This window comes from Rosa rugosa, chromosome 4 (genome assembly GCF_958449725.1).
Source record: "Rosa rugosa chromosome 4, drRosRugo1.1, whole genome shotgun sequence".
NCBI classification, from domain to species: Eukaryota; Viridiplantae; Streptophyta; class Magnoliopsida; order Rosales; family Rosaceae; genus Rosa; species Rosa rugosa.
The window spans coordinates 16712782-16720586 of NC_084823.1; positions in this window are offsets into that span (position 1 = coordinate 16712782).

Genomic DNA, 7805 nt, shown 5'->3' on the forward strand with positions numbered 1-7805 from the left:
TATTTCAATAGCTTCTAATACATAGACTTCAATATCTAGAACACTGAGGACAGGGCCGGTCCTGGGAAATTCAAGGCCTGGGGCGAAGAATAAAATTGGGCCCTTTATATAAAAAAAAAATCAAAAATATTTCATATTGATGAAAAAAAATTGGGCCCATGATGACACATATAAAAAAAATTAGACAACTTTTGCATTTTTGATGTACTATTAGCCTCTCAAACAACATTTTTTTTTTTATCCATCTACTGCAAAATTTTGGGCCCTGGGTCGTTGCCCTGCCTGCCCTGGGCCAGGGCCGGGCCTGACTGAGGATGATACCATGGGGAACAAAACAAGAGCTCATACTGGATCTTCTGTAATATTATAGAAGTTGAATATATTCTGCCTTGTACTTCTTGCATAACTGGTTTTGCTTCAGGATACTTCTAGCTTTCACTAATCAAATAGTTCTTGTGGATCTGAATCTGAAGATGGGTTTTCATGCCTAAGGTCTGACTGTTTTCATGACAAAGTTGCAGCTGAGTCTTTTTGTAGACCTATTCTTAGCACCCAAGACGGGTCTTTGTATAGACTCGATCTCGACCTTTTTTTAGCACTGTCAAGGGTTTACACTATGCCAAAAACCTGAACACACTATACTTTTTGCACAAAAAAACAAAAAAAAAGTGTTGTGTGATGAAGGAAAGCATCAGACAACATGTTTACTAAACTTACGTTGTATAAGGTGGTTAAAATTATGAAGTTTTTATCTAGAAGATCATTGCACAATGGTTACAAGAATAATCTGTTGTGTGAATCCAAAAAAAAATTGCGGTAGATTTCCCTCCTAGAAGGACTCAAATTTGGCTCCAAATTGTACCCTAGATGCCACTAAATTCTACAACAGTTTAGTTAATTGTGTTGTAGGAGTATACTTGCAAATCATCATACAATGGTTTTTAGTGTGCCGTTGTGCAAATGAGTGGTCAAATTTGGAGAAGTCTCCAAAATGGCATTCATTCCCCCCCAAAACGAGCAAATTCGGCTTCAATGGTTTGTCATGCTTGCAAGTTCCTACAACATAATGAACTATTTCTGTTGTGTGAATGAGAAATGCCTAGCCTAAGCGCCAAAACTGACATTTTGATTGCACAGGCGGGAAATTTCCATCTTTTGTTCCCTCAGCTATCTAGTAATTCAGACAACGTAAATATATCTATATGTTGTCTAAGTAAGTTAAAAAAAAAAAGAAAAAAAAGTTAATGCTTAATGCCTTAAGAGTCTTAGGCAACTCGAGGGCGCACTCAAACAAAGTTTGCCTTGGCCGTTTTTCATGTCTGAGAGAAAAAACAAGAGCTTTTCTTCATTTCAAGGCTTCAAGCCAAACCTGGAGCTTTCTTCACCATCTTTCAAGTCTGGATTAGGGTTCGGTTTGGGGTTTTTCGTTCTGCTGAAAAAAGGGATTGGGTTCTCACCAATTGAGTTGGGTTCTACTCGATTAGGGTTCGATTTGGGGGTTTTTCGTTCTGCTGAAAAGGGGGATTGAGTTATCACCAATCGAGTTGGGTTCGAGTTGAAGGATGAGGAAATGGGATTTCACGGGCTTAGGGATTGGTGCTCAAATCCTTTCGATTGGTGAGTTAAATTTGGGATTTCATTGCTCTTCTTCATTGTCTTTATTTGTTTGGTGCTCAAATCCACTTTGGGTTTTAAATTTTGTGAAGAAGTTCATTGTCTTTGTTCGTTTGGTGCTCAAGAGCATTCGATTGGCTTAAGGCCCAGTTTGGGATTGATTTTGGAGGTGCTTTTGGACCTGATTCTGCTTTTGGGCTTATGGTATGGTGTTTGGTAAATCCTCTAGAAGTGGCTTTTGGTCCAAATTGCTTCTCCTAGAAGCTGAAATTGAGAAGCACCCAAGTACCAGCTTTGGGAAGCTGCTTTTGTGGAAACACAGAGTGAACAGGGATTGATTAAATGAAACTTACTCTTTTTTCCTATTATGTCCTCATCTTTTCTAACACTTTACCTTGACCCAGATAGGGTTGCTGAGCATAACAATTCTCTCTTCCCAGCCTCCTCTGCCGTCAAAACTCAAAACACATCTTCCCATCGAGAGATCTCTCTTGTGTCTTCAAAACCCGATTTCGTCGCTCCTCCGCCACATGCCCCAAACCCAAAGCATTCCCGGACCCCAGCTTCTTCAACCTCCTTTCGTACTTCGTAAGCTCCTCATCAGAACCACTCTCCACATCTTCCTTGTTTTTCCTCCTCCCAGCATATATTATCCCATTCGAAGTTCCTATAACCTAATCATACAATCCGGCGAAAACCCCACTGACATGAGCGGCGCAGGGAACCTCATAGAATGAGTAACCATCATTTTTGCGTAATCACATCTTCGCAAGCCTACCAAGAACCACTCTGTCACCGCCTCTCTCTCTCTCTCTCTCAAACTCAGCAGCAAATTGAGCTGAAAGTTTCTGTCTTCAGCGAATCAAACTCATTGTAAGTCCTCTCCTTCTCCATCTTTCCCCAAATTTACAGTATATTGCTGTTACAAGCTTCGATTCACTGCGCTTCTTATTGTTTGTCTCCTCTAAAGTTCTTAATTTTCCCCATATGCGTCACCTGCAGAGCAAGTAGCAACAGATCGAAACAACTAGCTTCGGCCCTGTTTCTAGAGTTGGTCAATTTGTGGTATTTTGGGTACCAAATTTCTGCACACAGAGACGGGGTAAGTAAGATTCTCACACTTTTCAATTCAATTCCAGTCCCTCCAATTATTTCACCTTTTGATTTCATATCTTTGATTATGATGCTACCTGGGTTTTTTTTTTTTGGCTACTGGTTCTTTTATATGTATATATTTCAACCTTTGCATACTAGTGTGAAATTGATATATTCTGGTCCCTAGCTCTTTATTGAATCCTATGGTTTTAAACAAAGGATATATCTAGCTCTTTATTGTGGTCAGCAGCTTTGTTTTGTGAGGATCGTGTTAGGTGTTGGATATGGTACTTTATAACTATTGTTTGTTTACTACTAAGCATGTGTTATCTTTAGATGGGAAAGAAGAAATCCACCGGTACTGAAAATGAGGGATCTGGAAAACAAAAAGCCACATGGTCGGATGAGGTAGTAGCTATATTTTGTGATATAGCTGTTAAGGAAGTGGCCAAGGGAAACAGACTTGGTACACATTTTGACAAAAAGGGATGGTCAAATGTTACCATGGCCTTTAAGGAGTTAACCGGAAGGGATTACGATAAAAGGCAACTGAAAAATAAGTGGGATTCACTTAAAAATGATTGGCAATTGTGGAGTTCACTTTTGGTATAGTTACATAATCAAAAAATAAAATTATGTATTTTAGTAGCATATCTTAGCATGTATGCCCATTTTGGTAATTATACCCAGCCAAAACACTTTTGCCTTGCAACTTACCAAACACCTACAAATTGCTTTTCGTTCTCACAGCACTTTTAAAAACAGTTTACCAAACACCTCAGCTGCTTCTTCTCACAGCAAGTTCGGAAGTGCTTCCTCTCATAGTACAGCAATCCCAAACTAAGCCTAAGTTTATAACCACTTGTTTGTCTTAGCTTTTTCGAGAGCAATTAAGAAGAAGAAGAAGAAGAACTGATAGCTGCGAAGGTGGAATGAAACCCTTGATTTCATAGCTCCTCACAGTGCTCTCTATGGTTGCATCAGTTTCCAAAGCCCCAAAGCCAAGAAGAAGAACAAGATGGTGTTCTTGTAATACTCGGTACCCAAAAAACGCATAAAAGAATTAAATGTTTGAGTTAGTTATTTTTTTAGTTAATAATTGACTACTATTGATTTGGAATTCAAATTGAATTCTATCTTCGTATATGCTATATGGTTAGGCTTCTAAGCCTATTAATTTTCTGCTGACACATAGCAAATGTACATGTTGACACATAGCAAATATAGATGACAAATGGATGAAGATAAAGAAGGAAGCAAATAATGAAATCTGGAGAAAAGGGGAAGGTTCCAGACTCTTTAGGGGGGATGGAGAAAGAGATAAGGGGTTCTAGAATGAGAAAAAAAAAAAAACATCTCACCGCCTCCATCTCTCTGTCGGTGTCTGGAACCCTTGGGAGCATTCTCTCTCTCCCCTCTCTAGAAGAGGTATTTAAGACTCTTTCTAGAGATCTCGGGGGGAGCTCTCTCTGGATCGGGAGGATCTAGCTTTTGTTGTTCGAACCCTCTTCTTCGTTTTTGTAGGGGGAGGGATGGAGGTGACGATGGGGTTTACGGAACGCGACACCTCTCACCAAAAACCCTATCGGCCTTCTGACTTTGGCCATTTTTTGACGTCGCCCAGATTGCCAAGCCTGAATTTCACGGAACTCTGCTCGTCAGCTGACTTTGACGGCTAAACGCTCCATCTTTTGGTACTTAGGTTATCCTGACTTATTCATGAAAGTTGCTCAGTATTGTGTTTTCTAAACTGTGTTCAAATTTTATGAAAATCCAACGATTGGATCTTCCCAAATCAAGGTAAAACTAATGGTTCTTCATACAAATTTCTGTGTTGAGATAAAGTGAAGAATTGACTCCAATTCGCGTTTTCATGTTCTATATTCCCTTTAGAAATCTGGATTTATTTTCTATTAGTCCGGGTTGGGGTGTTACAGTTCTACTTCAAAGGTCAGCGATTTCATTGTCTTCATAGGCCTCAACAAGTTCTAGAACGAGGAGCTCATCAAATATGGCTTCCCCGAAGACATTTGGTAACCTCTAATTTTCCCTAAATCAATTCCAATTCTATCTCAAAATCAAGGATTTATTGCTTAAGTTCTTAGATTTGCTGCTGAAAAATTAACTTTAGGGACTAGATTAGGGTAAATTGCAGTCTTTGTATTAACAGGGAGTGTAATTGTGGTTGGTTAATTTGATCTGTGCTCTTTTTGACAGGTTGCATGATGCATTTGAATGAAAAGATCAATTGAGAGTGTTATGCTGTTATTGTAAATGTTGAGTAGAAGGTTAAGATTTTCATGCTATGGGGTTGGTGATGTAATACCTCTCTAGATCTGGTTTTTCTTTTGGTGAGTATGTGGAAATTTAACTTCTTCTTTTTTTCTTTCTGTTTTGCTGAAAATTGCAGGTCATACTTAGGATTGGACTTTTCATACTCTTTCCCATATGCTCGTTTCAGGTATACAGTCCCTTGCTCATGCAAATAACTGATGTCTATGAATGACTTTTATGTGTCTTGCTTAACCTTATAGCTATGCCATCACTAATCGGAAGTTATATTTATTTCATACAACTTGGTTTAAGTTGTTCAAAGTGAATGTTCACTATGCCAAAAAGTCCTTCAGACGACACACTTTAGACGACATAAGAATTGTTTTATGTCGTCTGAGTTTTTCAGACGACATAATTTTTTTTTCTGTTGTCTGAATATAGACTAAAACCATACTCGTTCAATTTGAAAAAATGGTCACCATTCAGACAACACATATTTGTTGTTGTAGAAGATGGTGATTTCCTATCTCAAATTTGGAGGGATATCTAAAAATTGATTTGGTACTTTTCCCTCTCAAATAGCCAAGCCCTAGTTGACTAGAAAATATTGTAACATTCAGACAACATTTAAATGTTGTTCGAGTGTGGAGCTTCTTTTAAAATTTTCTAATTATTTTGACCTGTGCTTATAGAGATCGACCTCGACCCTTCACTCATTTTCTAACTCGGGCTCTCTCAGCTCGACCTAGAAACCGCGAGGAAAACTCAAACACCAGCCCTCTCTCCTTCTCACTCAGCTCTCTCAGATCTCGATTCTCACTTTCTCGATTCTTTGTTGGCTAAGATTGAACTTCTTCATCATATTTCTATCAAATCTGGCCACTTCAGTAGAAGATCTACCAACTCTCTTCTCCTTCTCTCTCGCTCCCTTGTCTTTCCAAACCCTACTCTCTCTCTCTCCCTCTCCCTCTCTCTGTGTCTCCGTCTCTCTCTGAAATTGACGGAGATGAAGTCTATCTGCGCCACAATTTCTTACGGGAGACGATGGAGCCGCTCCAGTCGCCAAACCCTAGTCCGGCAAGCCTCCGTGAAAGCATAAAGCCTCCAAGGAGAACGAGTCTCCGCCTTCAGATCTCCTCTTTACGGCCTTGGATTCGAAGCCTTCGCCAGCGGCCAAGTTGAATAGTCTGTTGCCGCCACGGCCTTGAGATGCTTCCTAAGAACTCCGTCCATGGAGCCTTTGATTCCGGCGTCCAGGTACTGCTCTAATCTTGAGACTGCAAATTTGAGAAATATGTTTGTTTTTCATGAAATCTTGTGGTTTCTGCTTGTGTTTGGGACTTTTGTTAATGTTGATTTGGTTAGGGAAGTCCTCGATTCACCATCGATCTCTGAAGTTTGTATGTTTGTTAATCTGTTCTGAGTATCGTAATCGGTTACGATAATGCTGATTGTGGTTACGTGATTGATTTTTTGATGTAAGATTTTGTTTTTGTTGTGTTTGGGTGGTGGTTTTAGATTGCTAGGTGGAGGAATGCGCACCTGGAGAAGTACCCTGATGCGAAAATAATTCCCCTTAGAATTGGTGACACGGAATTCCAGAATATATAACCTCTGCAATGGCAAAGGTATTTCTCGGCTCTCATGGTTAATGTGCTCTGTTACTGCCTAGCATGAATATGGTTTGTTTCGATTTTGAATGTGTGTGGTATGGCAGCCTTGAATTAACGTAAGCGACTATATTCAAAGGTAAAGTCGGTTGTTTTGTGTTTATTGCATGTACAAGAGTGAAAGCTTACTTCTCTGGAATTTGTAACATTATAAAATATGATTTGGCTAATGAAGCAACCAAATATAACCCCAAATTAGAAAGTTCCTCTTTAGCAGTCGTTGATTTTACTATGTTTGCCACACATCTATTACCATTTTTCTGCAACACTTGCATGCTTATTGAGACTGCTTTTTAAACTTGAACCCCAAGTTGATAGTAATGTGGAAATCACTAAATCATAACAAACATGGGTTGCCTTAGATTTGCCTATAGTTCAGAAGAGATTATTCTGCATGTATATGTTTCTTACTCATTTTGGTCATCATCCAGAAATATATGGTACATTCTATCCCATTTTCCTTTCTTAAGAACTTACTTTGTATATGTTTCTTACTGACATCTTGAACTTGTAGTAGGTATTCTTCATAAATATCTTTTGAGTTCTCTGTATGATTCTTGCTTGCTAGAAGCTGTCGGCTCATCAGAGAAATTAATTAATTTTTTGTTCTTATCTTTCTTAAATTTATATTACATTGGTTTGTCTTCTATTAACCTTTTTTCTGGGGGCATTATGTATATTCGTAGTTTTGCTTAAACCATTGATGCATCTGAAACATATGCGGTTTTAGTTCAGTGGATCATAAATCCTGTATAAATCTTAGCGTTTAAATACTATGGACAGGTGGGTACCAAATTTAATAAGATTTCAAGTGGCAGTAATTGCTTTTCTTTAGTTGAAGCAAAGTCCAAAACCATTTTCTTACTTGGAATTGTGACTTAAATGGGGGAAATATATTGATCTACTACCTTTGTTCTAAACTGGTTTGGATGAACTATGTTCAGGAAAACACCTGAAAGGAGAGAGATCAAAGAGCAAAACTTTTATCAGATGAAGTCTGTGTTCTCCCTTCTTTCATGGGCTGGTTCCTTCTTGCCTGTCTTGGCTGCAAAAATGAGTTCAGTAGCAGCGATCTTGAAGTTTGTGAGTTTTTTTTCTTCCTCTTTTAGCTTTGGATTTTATTGGATCTTGGAGCTGAATGATTATCTTGGT